The 19,959-nt window shown below is 43.8% G+C and overlaps 1 long non-coding RNA gene across 2 annotated transcripts in view; it reads left to right on the plus strand.

Annotated features, from left to right (window-relative positions):
* LOC138422221 (uncharacterized) overlaps positions 1 to 19,249 on the plus strand; it is a 45,601-nt gene extending 26,352 nt beyond the window's left edge. For both annotated transcript variants that reach the window (XR_011249798.1, XR_011249799.1), the window contains exons 5-7: positions 14,296 to 14,404; positions 16,202 to 16,338; positions 16,948 to 19,249. This is a non-coding gene — a long non-coding RNA (uncharacterized lncRNA). The remainder of the gene's footprint in view (positions 1 to 14,295; positions 14,405 to 16,201; positions 16,339 to 16,947) is intronic.
* Positions 19,250 to 19,959: the final 710 nt, after the last annotated feature.

Below are 19,959 nucleotides of genomic sequence, written 5' to 3' on the forward strand. Positions count from 1 at the left end.
GAGGAAAGGAATGTCCTTACGTAGTCAGAATGGAGGTTAGGCTCAGAGACATTGGGTTCACTCTTCTGGAGCCAACAGCTGGCAAATGGCAGAAACAAGTTAGAAGTAGGTGTGTCCAAATTCAACATCTAGAGGGAAAGGACAGCAAGTCCCCGAAATAGCCTTTCTTTTCCTTTACCAGAAGTATCTTCATAGCCTTTTATTATAATGTGATCTACATTTGTTTTGATTGAAGACAAAAGGAGAAGGAGACAGCAGAGGATGAGATGGTTAGATGGCACCTCCAACTCAACGGACGTGAATTTAAGCAAACTCTGGGAGATAGTGGAGGACAGGGAAGCCTGGTATGCTGCAGCCCATGGGATCACAAAGAGTCAGACACGACTGAGTAGGCATGCACCCACCAAGCAAAAATGGGACATATATAGCCACTGGACATTTTCTAATTATTCTAGGGTAGCAAGAATAACTCTTTTTGATAGTCCTATAGATGTCAGCCTGATCTTTTTCCAAAAACATACACATATACATTCATTTTTTTAAGAACAACAAAAACTGAGCTCATACTTTGGATTTCTTAATATCCTGCCATTTAAACTTACTATATTAGAGACATCTTGCTATAGCAATATCTATAAATAAATTTCATGCTTCATAAAAGCTATATGATATCTCATTTATGGATTTACTCTGATTTAACCAGTTTCCTATCAATGAATACTTAGATCCTTTCCCATATTTTATACTTGTAGATAGCTTTATAATAAACATCCTTGTGAATAAATGTATATCTTTTTGGAGGATCACATAATTATTTCCTTAGAAAGTACTACTAGAGATGGGTTGTTGTTGTTGAGTCACTAAGTCGTGTCTGACTCTTTGCAACCCCATAGGCTGTAGCCTGCCAGGCTCCTCTGTCCACGGGATTTCCCAGGCAAGAATGCTGGAGTGGGTTGACATTTCCTTCTCCAGGAGATCTTCCCCACCCAAGGATGGAATCCGCGTCTCTTGCATTGGCAGGCAGATTCTTTACTACCGAGCCCATCAGGCTTTTATTACAGAATTTTCCAAATTTCCCTGAAAAGATATAATACCTGCTTTCTACCTTAATCAGCAGTTTAAGTGTCTGTAATTCTATGAGATAGATGTGGGGATATCTCTTCCTCTTTTGAGGCCGGCTTATCAAAAGGGTAAATCTCCATGGTCCTCCATGTTTGCTAAAACATCATATGGATTTAACACTAGATCTCCTTGCTTCTCCTGGCTTTGCCCCATTCCAAGATCATTTGCCAAATGCCAATTGCCAGTATTTCCCAGGCAAAAGCTGAGATTCTTGGCAGGGTTTTCTGTTTGACCTTGTGTTCCTCTATGTGTAAATAGGTTGTTCTGTAATTATAATTCATGATGTTTGCATGTAATAGAGGTCTTGCCCCAGAAGTGTTAACTTCATTGGATACCAACCACAGGGGTTTTTTTTTTTTTCTTCTTCCAAATCACCACCCCCCTCCCAAAAATAGAAAAAGGAAAAGAAATTACCAAGACTACAGACAGACCTTTATTTCTAATATGTTGCCTGAGCACTTGTATTAAGTCATGTTTTCTCTGGCCAGAACTACCCTGGGGTTTTTTTTTTTTTTTTTCTGTCAGTTTAGTCTATAAATGAAGTGAAGTTACTGCCCCTATTAAAATGGAACATTGTGCCCTCGGTTTGCTCTTAACGGGTGGGAAAACCCCATTAAGTGTTTGTGAAATATGTCTTAAATACAGGAATTTTAATCTAGTGGTCTAATAAATCCCTCTCTTCTACTCAAATGAAAGTCTTAGGTTTTCCGGCATCTCCTTGGTTATTTGTTCACCAAAACTTTCTTACATAAACCTGACCCTGAGAGCTCTGGTTTGAGAATGTTTCTTCCACTGGGGTATGTATAAATATATATGTGTATATATATACATATATATATATATAAAGCATATCTTTCAAAGAATCAGGAACTTTGTCAGGTGTATTTCATGGTAAGATACTTGTTTAGAAACGTGCCTGGAATTCTTCCTCTTTTAGGGCAAAATCCATGAAATCTCTGTGACTGCTCCAGAATGCAACAACTCATAATAAGACCTAAGACCTCATAATATTTGAAGTCTGTTCTTTTGCTGCAAGTTTTGATGGCCAGCTAAAAAGTACCCTCTCCTTTTAAAGCATAGTTCATGAGAGTTGGAACGTTTCTCCTTAAGCACAAGTCCCAAAGAGCACTACGCTGGACTTCAATCTGTGAATTCAGCTCTCCTACGTATTTCTGTTGACTGGTTTTTCTTTTGGCTAGCGTGTTTATTAGGAAACTCTGGATATTGGCTAGAGGTGAATTTCATCTTCATATTGGGTGCAACAGGGGGACATGTCATTTATTATATTTATGAAAAAAGAAAATTTTGTTTTAACTCTGGCTATGCATGCGTGCTCAGTCATGTCTGACTCTTTGCAAACCCGTGGACTGTAGCCCTCCAGGCTCCTCTGTCCATGGGATTCTCCAGGTAAGAAGACTGCAGTGGGATGCCGTTCCCTTCTCCAGGGGATCCTCCTGATGCAGAGATGGAACCCCCATCTCTTTTACGTCCTTCATTGGTAGGTGGATTCTTTCCCAATAGCGCCACCTGGGAAGCCCTAACTCTGACTACTTTTGTTTATTTTCTAAAATCAAAGTCATTTCTAATATAACCAAATTATAACCATCAATAAATATCAGGAAGCTAATGCTGATACACTGTCACCATATAGTTCTCATTCAAGTGCCTCTCAATGTTGTGTTTGTAGTCAAAGGACCCAATTCAGAATTGTCACACTTAGTTTTTTATGTCTCTTTCATCTTCCTTCATTCCAGAGCAGTTCTTTGGTGTCTTCTCGACTTTTGTGTGTGCCCACTCTAATTCAGCAGAATGGGACAAAATATACTTCAACATTAACCATTTCAGTGGGGATCCCACCTATATTATGATTTTTAACACTAGAAATAGGAAGGGAGCATGTTCTGGCTACCATCTGGAATGAATATTACTCCAAAAATTCATTTGAATCCATGGACATAATGTAATTTATTTCCTCTTGCCAAAGCGGTAGGTCTCATCACTTATGGATGCATTTCTCTCTCTCTTTTTTCCCCTGTTTATTCATTCAAAATATTTGAATGTCTATTAAATGTAAGGAGAAAGAAGCCATATGTGTACATTCCCACTGAGTCTGAACCTCAGAATCCTTCTCAACGCAGTGTCCTGGGCAACCCGAATCCATTTTTCTCCGTTGGCACTCTAGAGGAAAATAAATGAGAAAGCACACCATAGGTGGCCGAGATTCCCACACACCATGTGAAACAGGGCCTTGCATGCAGAAAATACTTGTTGAATGGATTTAACTTGGCGTCAAAATCGCCTTTCCTTTCAAGTCGGGAGAGAAGAGGAGTCAAAGAGGAAAAATAAAACTGAGGGAAGAAAACACATCCTATAATATTGACTCAAAACTGCACTTGTGCCCTTTGTTGCTTATCCCCAAGGAGGAAAGACGTCTGGAAAATTTGAGTTGCTAAAAGCTGGAATTGTCCCAGATACTATTATGCAAATAAAAGAGGAAGTGCGGTTGAGTTCATGAATCCTGACTAAGAAAACCTTTAATGATTTTTTCGGTTTGTGATTTTAGAGAGCATCCCTTCAAATCAGTGGGGATTCCCTGGTGGCTCAGCTGGTTAAGGATCTGTGTGCAATGCCTGAGACCCAGGTTCAATCTCTGGGTCAAGAAGATCCCCTAGAGAAGGGAATGGCAACCCAGTCCAGTATTCTTGCCTGGAGAATTCCATGTACTGAGGAGCCTGACCGGCTACAGTCCATGGGTTTGCCAAGAGTTAGACATGACTGAGCGACTAACACTTCCACTTTGACTTCAAACCAGTACTGCCAGAAGTTCTCTCAGAGATTGGACACTTCTCCTGAGATGGGACCATAATTCAGAGTATTTTTAGAAGTCGTTTTTTGGGGAGTGGGATGTAGGGAAGAGGAGTATATACTTCAGATTCTTGCTCAATTTTTTTGGCCAGTTTCTTTCTTGGCGGCTAGATCTGCTAACTTTGAGGATTCCTTGAACCTGGGGAAAGAGTCAAATATCACTCAGGGAGAAGCATTAAGAATAAAATGGATGGTTCACTTAGGTACACTTATCTGAGGTCAAACAACTAAGATGCAAACATGAATTTTAAAAAAAATGAATGAACAGCGTAATTATAGTGCGGTTCGTGCTTTACTTTGAAATGTCCATTTAGACATTACCCAAGGCCATTCCCCAAGAGGAATTCCAAGAGTCCATGGGGTGATGGCATCTCATTTGTTCTGAAAATACCCTTGGAAGGGGTCTTTCTTGGAAAGTGGTCCCTCTGATGAACTCCTTGTGGCTACGTAACTAAAAACCTATATTGTCACTTTATCATTGATTTGCATTTCCTTCTCAGCTAGTGCCTGGAAAAGAGGGGCCCCAAAGAGTGGGAGATAATTCACAGCGGGACTTACCTGGCAGTCCAGTGGTTTAGACTCCATGCTTCCACTGCAGGGGTCATTGGTTCCATCCCTGGTCAGGGAACTAAGATCCCACGTGCATCGTGGCGTAGTCAAAAAAATAATAAATTTTAAATAAATTTTAAAAAGGAACACAATTTGTGGTAACAAGATAGGGGAGAGGGAAAAGGAAGGAAATCGAGCAAAAACTGGGCCCTGGGGGTGTTGGAACCTGTGTTTGGCCACGTTCTGTTGCCTTTCGGCTTCTGCGAGGCTGGCGCTCCTGGGCTCAGAGCTGTCTGACCTGGGGATGGCCGGAAGCCGACTATGACAGAGGCCTGAGGTATTGCAGATCGGGTTGGGGAAGGGTCAAAATCATTAGTCACAGGAGATGAGAGGAGGAGGAGGTGAGGAAATGAGTGCAACGGAAACAGCTTCAGTGTTGAAGCCTTGAGAACCAGCTCTGGACTCTAGAGCCTTCTTTTCTCAAGTCACTGTTCCCTCCAAGTCCTCCTCACCTCTGCTGAACTCCATCACCAGCTCCAAACTGCTGGCGCCTCTCTCTTTCTCTGCTCCTACCGATTCTCTCTCTGCTTGAATTCTATGCATTCACTAGCTCTGTTTCTTTTTGTTTTGTTTTGTTTTGTTTTTTTTCAGCAGCCTCTGCAAAGGCTTGATGCTTACAGACTGGCTTTTTTTTTCTTCCTCTTATTGTGATTGGGTGGGTCGGGTGGGAGACAAGCCAAGAAGAAAGGAGGGACTTTTCGAAAGTCTTTTTATTACCTGTGTTGTGGCCCTAAACCTCCCCTTCCCCATCACTCGGTCAACTTTGAAATTAATTAATGCACAGCTCGGAGAATGCAGGCTTTATGTAATAAAACCTCTCCCTCGTTCTGCCCTGCCTCTGAACCCTTGCCTGGAGCGTTTTCGTGAATTCGAGGCTGTTGACAGGGGGTGGATTGACAACCCTTGATTTGGGAGGCCTCCTTCTTTGACTGAAGACAGGTAGAAACAGTGGTGGCAGCCGCATGGGAAACACTCCGGCTTTTTTTCTTCCCCTCCCCTGGCCACGCCCAACCTTGGGGGCGGGGCCGAGCGCAGATGCCCACCCCGTCTCAGGGGAGACTTAGAGTGCTGGACGCTGGGGATTCTCGAGATCCCCTCTTCTCCCCTCACCACGCGCATTATAATCATCTGGGACATTTTAGGTCTGATGTCCAGGCAATACCCCAGACGGACTAAATTAGAATCTCTAGAGGTGGGACCCATGCATCAGTCATTTTAAAAACTCTCCGGGTGATTCCGAGGAGCAGCTAAGTTTGAAGACCAACAGTCTAGACCTGTGCTTCTCAAACTTTAACCTGCAAAGGAATATCCTCTGGGGATGTAGATGAAATGGAGATTCTAATGCAGTAAGTCCAGGATGGAATCTGAGGCTTCTACATTTCTCATTTGCTCCCAGGGGGAGCGTGGAGGGGGTGAGGGGTGGGGTGGGAGGCAGAGGGTGATGGTGATGATGATACCACTTCTGCCCTTTGAGGAGCAAGGTCCTAGAGCAATGCTGTGAATAGAATGGCCCAAGAGACATGTTAAAATTACAGACTCCTGGGCTCCATCCTCAGAATTCCTGCTTAGTGGGTCTCCATTAGAGGCCTGAGAATTTGCATAGCTAACAATTTCCCTTTGCTGCTGGTCCAGGGACCACACTTTGAGAACCGCTGGCCTAGTCTGTTTCAGTAATGTCCCTTTGCTGGTCTCCTGGAGCTCCTGCACTGACTTTATTGTTCAGTTCAGTTCAGTAGCTCAGTTGTGTCTGACTCTTTGAGACCCCATGGACTGCAGCACGCCAGACCTCCCTGTCCATCACCAACTCCCAGAGTTTACTCAGACTCATGTCTGTTGAGTTGGTGATGCCATCCAACCATCTCATCCTCTGTCATCCCCTTCTCCTCCTGCCTTCAATCTTTCCCAGCATCAGGGTCTTTTCAAATGAGTCAGCTCTTTGCATGAGGTGGCCAAAGTATTGGAGTTTCAGCTTCAACATCAGTCCTTCCAATGAACACCCTGATCTCCTTTAGGATGGACTGACTGGTTGGATCTCCTTTCAGTCCAAGGGACTCTCAAGAGTCTTCTCCAACACCACAGTTCAAAAGCATCAATCCTTCTGCGCTCAGCTTTCTTTATAATCTAACTCTCACATCCATACACGACCACTGGAAAAACCATAGCCTTGACTAGACGACCCTTTGTTGACAAAGTAATGTCTCTGCTTTTTAATATGCTGTCTAGGTTGGTCATAACTTTCCTTTCAAGGAGTGCTTTGTTGTAGCTGTTGCTAATTCAATCAGTTAAATCAGCCATTATTTACTGAGGACAATCATCCTAATTCAGGGCTGGTACCAGGCACATAGTAGGAAGCAGTGCTATGTAGCCATTTCCAGCAAGAGCTTTAAATATGGAACATGTGTTGTGAATCCCAGCCTAGGCTTCCTAGCTTTATGACAAAGGCTGATCATTTTATTCTCCGAGCCTCATTTTCCTGACCTGCAGAATGGGAGACATACTAGTACTTGCCTCATGAGTTTAAAGCAAGGATTGCGTAAAGTAACACAACATAAAACCTAAAGAGAGCACCTAAAGTAAGTGCTACGAGCATACCATTATGTCATACCATTTATTATAATCAGTTATTGTTAGTAGCAGCTACACTTCTTTACAACTTCTAGTTTTGATCTGCATTTCTCTAATAATTAGTGATGCTGAGCATCTTTTCAAATGCCTACTGGCCATCTGTATGTCTTTGGATAAATGTCTATTGAGGCCTTCTGCCCACTTTTCAATTGGATTGTTAGTTTTCATTGTTGTTATTGTTGAGTTAGTTGTATAAACAGCAAGGTCCTAATGTATAGCAGTGGTCTGCAACCTTTTTGGCACCAGTTTCATGGAAGACAAATTTTCCATGGATGGGGCTGGGGGATGTCTCAAGGGTATTACATTTCTTATGCCACCAATGATCTGACAGGAGGCAGAGCTCAGTGGTAAGGTGAGTGATGGGGGGTAGCTGTGAATACAGAGGAAGCTTCATTCACTCACCTCCTGCTGTGCAGCCTGGTTCCCAACAGGCCACGGACCCGTACCAGTGGTCCATGGCCTGGGGTTTGGGAGCCCCTGATGTATAGCATGGGGAACTATATTAAATATCCTGTGATAAACCATAATGGAAAAGAATATTAAAAAAAAGAATATATGTATGTGTATATAACAGAGTCATTTTGCTGTATGGCAGAGATGGGCCCAACATTGAAAATCAACACTTCAGTTTTTAAAAAACACTCTGTGTATCACAGATGCCTGTTTATACATCTGCCTTCCCAAACTTTGAGGTCTGTGTTCACACCTGTGTATGCACCACCCACTATGCACACCTGTGTATGCATAGTAGGATCTCAGTGAAAAGGTGTTGAGTGATGCGAGAGCTATCTGGCCTGAGCCACTGTGTCACGGCTGGTCATCAATGGATGCTCTCAGCCATCCGTCCTCTCTGGGAATCGCTCATGCAGTTACAAAGAACCATTGCTATCATCTGAATATTTGCACCCCCCCGCCAATTCATATGTCACAATACTAATCCCCAAAGGTGATGGTATTTGATACATGACTCCTTGGGTGGATACATCAGAGAGGCAGACCAGCACAACTCATGCTAGCTTTCGTACATCTCAGCCTAGAACTGACACACATCATTTCCATTTAGAGACCAGTGGATGGAGCCAGTCGTTAGGCCCCACCTTCCCTCCAGGATTGGAAAGCATCATCCTCCCAGGTGGGTAGGAAGGAGAGGAGAGCCAGGGATGTGTGAAGATGTGTAACCACTAGAAATCAGCCTAGTGTTTGAGCCTTCTTTTTTTTTTAATTTATTTTTGGGGCTGCACTGAGTCTTCATTGATTCGAGAGGGCTTTCTCTGGTTGCAGCAATCAAGAGCTACTCTCTAGCTGCAGTGCACAGACTTCTTATTGCAGTGGTTTCTCTTGTTCTGAGGCACACAACAAGAGAAACGTTGTGTAGGAACGTGCCTACTGCAGGCACCGGGCTTCAGCAGTTGTGGTGCACGGACTTAGTTGCCCCGCCTTATTTGGAATCTCCCAGGACCAAGGGTTGAGTCCGTATCCCCTGCACTGGCAGGTGGATTCTTATCCACTGGACCACCAGGAAAGTCCTCCTTATGCCTCTTAACATTTGCTTTTTTTGATTCCCAAACAAAACTGAAGGGCCAATGGTAGAGCCATAGATGTTTTTTTTTTTTAATCACAAAATAGCTATATGAATGCATTGTGATAACTGGTATCAAGGTACATTTCAGGAATCATATGAAAGCATATATCAGAGGGCATTGATTTAAAATAGCACACAGAAACTTCCCTGGTGGTCTAGTGGTTAAGCCCCTGTGCTTCCAATGCAGGAGGTGCAGGTCTGATTCCTGGTCAGGGAGTAAGGTTCCACATGCTGCTCAGGTGTGACCAAAACCATGAATAAATAAATAAAGATTGAATAAAATAGTACAAGATTTTTGGACCATTTTGTTCTGTCATATCTCTCAAGTATCTAGACAGCAGGCAAAATATTTATGAGTAAATATAAAAGTGAGTACTCAAAATATGTCTTGAAAAATAAATGAATAAATGGTATATTTTTGAAAGTCCCATCTTATCAGTTTAAAAAAAGAAGAAATTAGTCCCCAATTTCTTTCTACCTACAGTACCAGTGAAGGTTCTACCACAGGAAAGAGATAATCAAAATATATAATATACACATACAAGCATGCACACACACACACACACATTTGAGTATATATGTACTGTGCTTAGTCATTCAGTCATGTCCGACTCTTTGCAACCCCGTAGACTGTAGCCTGTCAGCCTCCTCTGTTCATGGAATTCTCCAGGTAAGAATACTTGAGTGGGTAGCCGTTCCCTTCTCCAGGGGATCTTCCTAACCCAGGGATCGAACCCAGGTCTCCCGCATTGCAGGTGGATTCTTTACTGTCTGCGCCACCAGGGAAGCCCTTGAGTATGTATGCTGCTAAGTCACTTCAATCGTGTTCAACTCTGCGACCCCATAGTCAGCAGCCCACTAGGCTCCTCTGTCCACGGGATTTTCCAGGCAAGAATATTGGAGTGGGTTGCCATTGCCTTCTGGTGGTGGTTTAGTCGCTAAGTTGTGTCCAGCTCTTGAAATCCCATGGACTCTGCCCGCCAGGCTCCTCTGTCTGTGGAATTCTCCAGGCAGGAATACTGGTGTGGGTTGACATTTCCTTCTCCAGGAGATCTTCCTGACCTAGGAATTGAACCTGGATTTCCTGCATTGCAGGCAGATGATTTACCAACTAAGCTACGAGGGTATGTGTATCAGGTCTCAAATCTCCAGCAGGCTGGAAACTCTAGGGCAGGAGCTGATGCTGTAGTGTTGAGGCAGAATCCTTTTTTCCTCAGTCTGTTCTTCAAGCCCTTCAACTGATTGGATAAGACTCACCAAGATTATCAAGGATAATCTTCTTTCCTTAAGGCAACTGATTATAGATGTTAGCCATATCTACAAAATATCTTAATAGAAACGCAGAGCTGAAGTAAATAACTGGGGACTAGAGCTTAGCCAAGTTGACACATGAAACTAATCATCACAGGGACAGAACTCTGATTTTGCTTTCCTTCCCTCCAGCAGCCCTGTCCTTCAGGACATGAATCATGCAAGCTGGTTCCAGCGTGGGCATGTGGGGAGAACTCCAGAGAGAGGCCTCTAGATCATTGTTCCTTGATCATAAAAGGAGACACAGGAAAGAGATGTTCCCTTTCTGCTGCCACTCGGGACATCTTCCTGAGCTAGGAGCTATCCTGGGGTCATAAGGAAGCCTGACCAAGATGAACATGCTCAGAAGTGAGAGCAGAAAAAGGTGAATAGCACCTGGGAGTTTGTTAGTTGAAAGTGAACACGTCAGTGGCTCAGTCCTGTCCAGCTCTTTGCAACACCATAGTCTATAGCCTGCCAGGGATTCTCCAGGCAAGAACACTGGAGTGGGTAGTTACTAAGTTCTCCATTTTCCAGGGAATCTTCCCAACCCAGGGATGGAACCCAGGTCTCCTGTATTGCAAGCAGATTCTTTACCATCTGAGCCACCAGGGATGAGATGGTTGGATGACATCACTGACTCAGTGGACCTGAGTTTGAGCAAACTCCAAGAGATAGTGAAGGACAGGAAAGCCTGGTGTGCTGCAGTCCATGGGGTTGCGAAGAGTCAGATACAGCTTAGCAACTGAACAATCATTTTCTGGGAGTTTGCTAATGTCATTGCACTACTGAACCCACAGCCCTGGAGTTTCCCTTCCCCAGTTACTCTTCTGTGAGAATAAATATCCATTGGGTGGTTCTTATTTGTAGTGGAGGGAAGCTCCACTGATACGAGGATCCACCACAAGTGCCTGACTAGCTAAGAAGAACTGGCCACACATGCAGATGGCCAAAAAGCACGTGAAAAGGTGCTCAGCATCACCAATGATGAGAAATGCAAATAAAAACTACAAAGCATATCACTTTCTCCCAATCAGGATGACCATCAGCAAAAATATCTACAAACAATGAATGCCAGAGAACCACAAACCACATCCATGCTCAGTGCTGTCTGACTCTTTGAAACACAATGAACTGCAGCCTGCAAATCCAGCAAGAATCCTGGAGTGGGTTATCATTTCCTTTTCCAGGGGAATCTTCCCAACACAGGGACTGAACATGTGTCTCTTGCATCTCCTGCATTGGCAGGCAGATTCTTTACCACTGAGCCACCTGGAAATCGAATGTTGGAAAGGATGTGGAGAAAAGGGAACCCTCCTACACTGTTGTTGGTAATGTAAATTGGTACAACCACTATGGATAACAGTAAAAAAAAAAAAAAAAAAAAGGAAAAGAAAGAAAGAAAAAACAGGGTTCCCTTTTCTCCACACCAGTATTCTTGCCTGGAGAATCCCCATGGATAGAGGAGCTTGGTGGGCTACAGTCCATAGGGCCACAAAGAGTTGGACATGATTGAAGTGACTCAGCATGCACGCACACATGGAGGTTCCTTAAAACACTAAATATAAGGCTACCGTATGACCCAGGAATCACACTCCTAGGCATAAATGTGGAGAAAACCATAATTCAAAAAGGCGCACACACACACACACACACACACACACACACACACACACCAATGTTCATTGCAGCACTATTTATAATAACCAGGACATGGAAGCAATGTAATTGTCCAGTGACAGAGGAACGGATAAAGAAGATGTGGTACCTATATACAGTGGGGTATTAGCCATAACAAGTAATGAAATAATACCATTTGCAGCAATGTGGATGGATCTAGACCTGATCATACTAAGTGAAGTAAGTCAGACAGGAGAGAGACAAGTACCATACGATATCACTTATATGTGGGCCCTAAAATAGGGTACAGATGAGCTGTACAAATCGGAAATAGAGTCACAGATGCAGAAAACAAACTTATGATTACTGAGGGGTAAGGAGGGGAAAGGATCAATTGGGAGGTTGGGATGGACATACACACCCTACCATATGTAAAATAGACAACTAATATGGACCTACTGTATTGCACAGGGAACTCTGCTCAGTACTCTGATGGCCTATATGGGAAAAGAATCTAAAGAGCAGATATGTGTATAACTCAAATGGTACACCTGAAACTACCACAACATTGTAAATCAACTATACTCCAATACATATTTTTTAAGTCTGTTGCAGCTCGATGGAATCTGCATCGACAATATTTAGATATCATATAAACACACATGCACGGAATCAGACGGGTGAATGAACTTTTCCAGTCCTAAGGCTCAGGCCTTGGAATTTTCCACCTCGGTTTTACAGAGGAGGGTTTATTAACAAGGAGCTGCTCATGTCACTGAACTCAGTTTCATTTCAGAGTCCTAACTCATAAAACAAGTAACGTCTGATCAAATCACCTCTTCCAATCTTTGCATCCCAGTCATGCAGTGTAAATCATTGAGCGGGCTGTGTTCTGGGCCTGACACTGTCATTAACTGGCAGAGTGACCTGGTAAATATACTCCCCTTGCTAGACCTCAATTTATGCATTCACTCAATGTAGGATTTGGCCTGTATCAGTGATGTCCAAATTCTTTTTAAGTTGAACCTGTTTTTCAAATAGAAGCTTACTTCTAGCCCTCCAGGATGCAACAAGTAAAACCAGAGTGCTCCAACTGACCTGTGAGTAGAAAAACTAATATTCTCTTCACATGGAATGGATCTCCATGGGATCCACTTTGAAAATCCAAGGCTCCCATCCATGATGTTATTTTAAATCTCAGAGCTTCCATCATTTTTGCCCCCAAAAATATCTATTGAGCACATACTATATACCAAACACAGTTCTGGATGCTAGTCCTGGAGCAATAAACCCACACAAACACATTCTAGAGAAGGATACAGTATTAAACAATTGAATATCAGATGATGGTAAATGCTAGAAAGAAAAATAAAAATGAAGAACTAGAATGGGCTAAAGTGGACACTGAGGTTGCTACTACTTGTAAAGGATGCTAGGGGAGGTCTCCATCGCCTTGATAAAGGAATCTTACACCAAAGAAAGCTACCCATGGGGCTATCCGCACAAAGAATTATAGCCTTTCCTTAAAGCAGAGAGAAGTAGTGTCTTGTCTTACTGATCTGGGTCTCAGATATATCTGGGAGTGTCTGATAAAGTGATAGGACCCAAGCTCTCAGGAGTGATTTTGCATGTCTTGATTTGCATGAGAGAAAGGGAAATTTGAGGAGAAAGTGAAACATCTCAGGGGATGGGGAGGGAAGAAAATGGAAAGAATGGCAAAGATGGCAGAAAGCCTATTTCCCAGAATAGAGAATCTTGGAATGTATTTCTGTATCCTTGGGGAAGAGGCAAAACCTGCAGGAACTGCTGTCACTAAAGGTTTTGTGATCTGCCAGGCACAAACGGTTCTGATTTAGGTCCTAGGTGGCACCATGATAAGATGTGGTGTTACACAGGGGTGAAGGGTACTCCCCTCATGTTTTTCTGGCACTCAACTCTGAGGGTCAGACATTTTCTACTTAAGTCTAACCTCTATCTTTATTGCTTTATTGTCGATCCATTGACTCCAATGTTATTTATGTTCTCCGTGTGATCTCTTCCCCTACTCTGGTGACCATAAAGAACTCATGTTGCCAATAATGCAGGTAACAGACATCAGAGCAACCTTCAGCCTGGGTCCTGGAGTAGCTACATGGAACAGAGTCCCTTGATAGCCTGCACTGGGCATACGACCTGATTAAGTAATTAACCTCTATTATACTGAGTCACTGAGAGTCCAGGGAAATTGACCAGCATAGCCTCACCTTGTCTAACTAATACATTTCCCAACACATCAAGCCAAGCTGATTCTCTTGTGAGGATCTTTGTCAAAGCTGATGCTCTCCCTGAGTTATTTCTCTCCTCTGGCCATCCAAATCCTCCCCATCTCCCACAACCCATTTAACCTGTAACACCTTCACGGGAAGCTCCAGCCAGCAATAATGTCATCCTGTCATTCTTCCATTTCACAAGTGATTCTTGAGTATTTACGGTGTGCCAAGTGGGTTCAGCACCGAAAAATTGATGCTTTCGAACTATGGTGCTGGAGAAGACTCTTGAGAGTCCCTTGGACTGCAAGGAGATCAAACCAGTCCATTCTACAGGAAATCAACCCTGAATATTCACTGGAAGGACTGATGCTGAAGCTGGAGCTCCAATACTCTGGCCACCTGATATGAAGAGCTGACTCATTGGAAAAGACTCTGATGCTGGGTAAGATTGGGAGCAAGAGGAGAAGGGGGTGACAGAGGATGAGGTGGTTGGATGGCATCAGTGACTCAATGGACATGAGTTTGAACAAACTCTGGGAGATGGTGAAGGACAGGGAGGCCTGGCGTGCTGCAGTCCATGGCGTTGCAAAGAGTCGGACACAATTTAGCTATTGAACAAAGAATGGATTCAGTGACAGTGATTGGCCCTAAGTACTAAGATAGACAAAAGTACACATTTCCTGGCTTCAGTATCTCCTCAGAACCTTTGAGTCTCTGATGATCTTCTTTTTTCTCAAGCTGCTTATATGATTTGTTGTTACACTGTCAGTTGTTTTTCTTTCAGACCTGAGAAGATGCTCTTGTGCTTAAATAACCTTTCTTTCCCTTCCCTTCCTCCTCTCTTCTCTTCCTCTCTGTGAATTCATTGCCTTGGGCTGTCAAATAAACACATCACTAGGAAGGTCACCCCAACCTATAGGAAATTCCTCTCTGTCAAGAAACTGGTCCATTCATCACTGGACGTAACCATCGTGGAATGTGAATGCATGCTTTGCTCTGCGCACTCACTTCCACGGTGCTTGGACCTGGACTCAGTCAGCTGCTTGATTTTCAGGAGTGAGGTTGACCCCTTGGGGCAGAGGAAAGCTTGTTTTGACATAGTTATTCCCATGCGGAAGCTGTGTATCTGCCAACATACACAGGATCAAGATGTTGGGGTAGTTGTATGGATTTTGGCTCCACCACGAAAGGCACTCTGTTTGGGAACCAGAGCTTTTGCTTGCCTTGATGCTCTGCTCTAGAGGTAAGGAAATCTGTGATTACTTTTTAAAAATGAATGTATGTTTTTGACTGTGCTGGGTCTTTGTCGCTGCTCGCGGGTTCTCTGTAGTTTCAGCAAGCGGGGGCTACTCTTCATTGCCGTGTGTGTTCTCTCATTGCAGGGGCTTCTCCTGTTGTGGAGTGTGGGCTGTGGAATCCACGGGCTCCAGTAGTTGTGGTGCACGGGCTTAGTTGCCCCTCAGCATGCGAGATCTGACATGCAGGGATCGAATCCATGCCCGCTGCATTGGCAGGCGGATTCTTAACCACCAGCACCACCAGGGAAATCCCAGAACCTGTAATTTCTGAACTGAGAGGAAAACTAGGGTACTCAGAGCCCAGATTGGGGAAATGACCTGCCTAAGATTACACAGCAAGAAGGGATCAGAGCTTGAACCAGAAGCTGTAATTCATGGCTTATTATGCAATAGTCTTCTTTTGGTATCACGTTCTGGCTGCACTTTTCAGGACAGATAGTTTTTTTTTTTTTTCAGGTTCTTTTATGAGGCAAAACTATCTAAATAATAATAATAAAAATAACCATTTGCTATCTTATCAACACTATGTCAGGGCATAAAGAGGAAGGACTGTATATATTCTAAGAGTACATGTGTCCTCATATGAGTAAGATGTTATCATTCCCAGAATACAGATGAGGAAACTGAGGCTCAGAGAAGAGATGCAGCTGATCCTGGATAACTTAACTAGAAACTGGCAGGCCCAGGTGACTTCCCTCGTGGTCCAGTGGCTAAGACTCCATGCTCCCAATGCAGGGGGCCTCGGTTCAATCCCTGGTAAGGGAACTAGATCCCATATGCTGCAACTAAGACCCAGCATAGCCAAATAAATATTTTTTTTAAAAGACAGTGGCAGACCCACGATTTAAATCCAAGTCTGAGACCTCTCAAGCTGACCTTCTCAACTGCTAATCTAGTGACTCTGAGGACTTCTGACTCTGGTATGTTTACAATCCATTTAGAGCTTTGAACTTCTTGCCGGAGCCCAGGGTGACTCATGGATGGGACTCAGCTTCCTTATCACGGGGGAATAACAGGACCAGTTTACCTTCCAAATCGAAACAGGGAGCTGGCGTATCCCAGAGCAGGAACTGAGCAGGTATTCAAGAAATGTTTGTGACATGAATGAAGTCAGATGAACCCAGCTTGAAACATTCTTTCCAGTTCTTTCTGCTTAACCATGGACTCTTTCTTGAATTTTCCCACTCCAAATAGCTTTTTGAATGGAAGCAAATATAGACAAGCATTTCTCATGGTAGAGAGAAAGGAAATCTGGCAAGGAATCAAAGAAGCTATCCACTCAGAGTCATTCACTGACTATCTCAGATGAGCCAAGTTCTGTGTCCAGTGCTAGGGCTGGTTTAGTGAACTGGCCTTTACTTACCTCTTCAAGAGCATCCATTACTGGGACAATCACATCTGTCACCTCCAGTCACTGTAGTTGCCTTGATTTCCCCTAAACATGGAAAGGTCTCTCCTGCCTCAGGGCCTTTGCATATGTCTGGTATCATTTTTATCATGTCATGATCCTTAAATGAGAGCAACTTCCTATGTTTAGATCTCAACGTGTCCTCCTAACGGGGCCCTTCCTTAACATTCAATTTAACTGCTTTTCTTCCCCCTGTTACTTAATATATCATATCCCACTGGGGTCTTAATAGTCCTTTCTGCCATCTGAAATTGTCTCATTGACTTTTCTCTTTTTTAGGCCATGCCATCCAGCTGTGAAGTCTTAGTTCCTGACCAGGGATCAACCCCCAGCCCTCTGCAGTGAAAGCACAGTCTTAACCACTCAACCACCAGGGAATTCCCAGCTTTTCCTTTATTTATTGCTGTTGTTGCTTTGTCACTAAGTCGTGTCTGACTCTTTTGTGACCCCGCAGACTGTAGGCTCCTTTGTCCATGGGATTTCCCGGGCAAGAATACTGGAGCAGGTTGCCATTTCCTTCTCCAGGGGGTCTTCCTGACCCAGGGGTAGAACTTGCATCTCCTGCATTAGCAAGAAGACTCTTTACCACTGGGCCATCTGAGAAGCCCTTTATTGTCTGTCTACCTCGACTAAGATTTAAGTTTCATGCAAAGACAGATTGTCTCTGTCTTGCTGTGCTGCGTCCCCAGAACCAGCTCTGGTGCGCTTAGACTATAGTAGCAGGTTCTTGATGAATCCTAATTGGGTGGGTGAATGAGAGACAAGGATTAACAGAAGGGAGTGGGATTCAAATCCTGGCTCTTACAGTTACTATCTGTCAAGAATTTCACAAGTTAACCTCCCTGAGCCTCATTGTCCATAATGGTTAAGTTGGCATAATATTTATAAACACTAAAAGGACTGAGTGAGGTAATGTAGGCAATCTTACTTGGCACACAATGGGTGCCTGAAAATGGGAAAACCATTACTACACTTGTCTCCATCAGCATCCACAACATCAACACCATCACTGTTGCTTAGCATGGAGAGAGGACGAGAAGAGGTAAAGTTAGAGGCAGGGAGTCTACTTACAATGCTGTTGTAATTATCCACTCAATACCTCCCATTACTGAGCTCTTTCTACCTGTCAGACCCTGTGTTAAGTGCCTGATGTGCAATATATCAGACAACATCGCTCGAAGATGGATGTGTCCATCAGACAAAAATGAAAGCCAGCAGAATTCAAAATATTTCCCCCACTTCAACCAAAAACCTGCTTCTGTCACTACAGTGAGCCTTATTCTGATATCCCTACTCTGTGGGGTATTTGCCCAAACCAGAGAAGACGTGGCATCTGGAAACTTGGGTGATGGCTGCCTTGACCTTCATGGCCCATATCTCAAAGGAATAGTGCCAGACACCATCCTTCTATGGGATCATAGTTTTATCACTTTTAACACCAGGGTTGGTGGAGCAAAAACTTATAGATGTGTCCTGAGGCCAGGAACAGCTATGCTCAATAACATCAGCACATGAATGGGGATCAGACTCATGTACTTTTCTCAGCTGGACCAGAGTTGCTGTTTTAAATATAATTTTATTTATTCATTGGTTCTGCCAGGTCTTCACAGCTGCATGGGCTTTTCTCTAGTTGCAGCAAGTCAGGGTTACTCTCTAGTTGAGGTGTGCGGGCTTCTCATTGCGGTGACTTCTTTTGTTTCAGAGCATGGGCCCTAGAGTGCACGGGCTCAGGAGTTGTGGTTCCCAGGCTCCAGAGTGCAGGCTCAGTAGTGTGGTGCATGGCCTTAGTTCCTCCGTAGCAGGTGGAATCTTCCAGGGTCAGGGACAGAACCCATGTCTCCTGCATTGGCAGGCAGAGGAATCGCTCTCTGACCAAAGTAGAATTGCTTTAGGGAAGCAGCACTCTGCCATATGTCAGCCTCAACAGACGTGCCAGGTCCAGGATGGACTCTGTTGTTATCATTCACTCTCTCAGTCATGTCCAGCTCTTTGCAACCCCATGAACTGCAGCACACCAGGCTTCCCTGTCCTTCACTATCTCCCTAAATTTGCTCAGACTCATTTCTGAGTTGATGATGGACTCATCATCAAGTCCATCAAGTCGATGATGTCATCCAATCATCTCATCCTCCTTCTCCTCTTGCCCTCCATCTTTCCCAGCATCAGGATCTTTGCCAGTGAGTCAGCTCTTTGCATCAGGTGGCCAAAGGACTGGAGCTTCAGCTTCAGCAGCAGTCTTTCCAATGAATATTTAGGGCTGATTTCCTTTAAGACTGTCTGGTTGGATCTCCTTGCAGTCCAAGGGACTCTCAAGAGTCCTCCAACACCACAGTTCAAAAGCATCAATTCTTCAGTGCTGAGCCTTCTTTATGGTCCAACTCTCACATCTGTACATGACTACTGGAAAAACCATAGCTTTGACTGGATGGACCTTTGTCAGCAAGGTGATGTCTCTGCTTTTTACTATGCTGCCTATGTTGGTCATAGCTTTTCTCCCAAGGAGAAAATATCTTTCAATTTCATGGCTGCAATCACCATCTGCAGTGATTTTGGAGCCCAAGAAAATAAAGTCTGTCACTGTTTCCATTGTTTCCTCATCTATTTGCCTTGAAGTGATGGGATTGGATGCCATGATCTTAGTTTTTTGAATGCTGAGTTTTAAGCCAGTTGTGTAATAACCCTCTTGGACCTAGCCATAATTTCCTGGGTTCCATGTGAAGACTTCTGACAGGCAGAGAGATGTCTCCATCCACTATAGTCTGAAGGAAATCTGAATCCCTACCAAATAGGTTGGACTGAGCTTGGGTCTGTGAAGAAATCTCACATATGAGCCCAATGAAACTTCTTTGTCTTCTGGTTCTAGGTAGATCTTGCTGATCATCCAGAACCATTCTCTGGACCATGGACCACTTTGTGATCATCTCCATTTCATGTTTCCATGTCCTTCTGAAGCTTTTATGAAATGAGAAATTCAACCATTCTTTTTTAATTTGAGAGTAGTTAATTATTTGGAAATCTTAACCCCCAGTGATGTTCTTTTTAAAAAATATCTGTTTATTTATTTGGCTGCGTCAGGTCTTGGTTGTGGCATGCAGGATCTTTGTTGTAGTTTGGGGGCTTAGTTGCCCCAAGGCATGTGGGATCTTAGTTCCTGGAACAGGGATTGAACCCGTGTCCCCTGCACTGGAAGGTGAATTCTTAACCACTGGACCACCAGGGAAGTCCCTCCAGTGATGCTCTTTTGAAGGCAGCTTACAGGATTTGGCTGGAGGCATGAAAGTAGAAAGTCCC

This window comes from Ovis canadensis, chromosome 17, assembly GCF_042477335.2.
Source record: "Ovis canadensis isolate MfBH-ARS-UI-01 breed Bighorn chromosome 17, ARS-UI_OviCan_v2, whole genome shotgun sequence".
Lineage (NCBI taxonomy): Eukaryota > Metazoa > Chordata > Mammalia > Artiodactyla > Bovidae > Ovis > Ovis canadensis.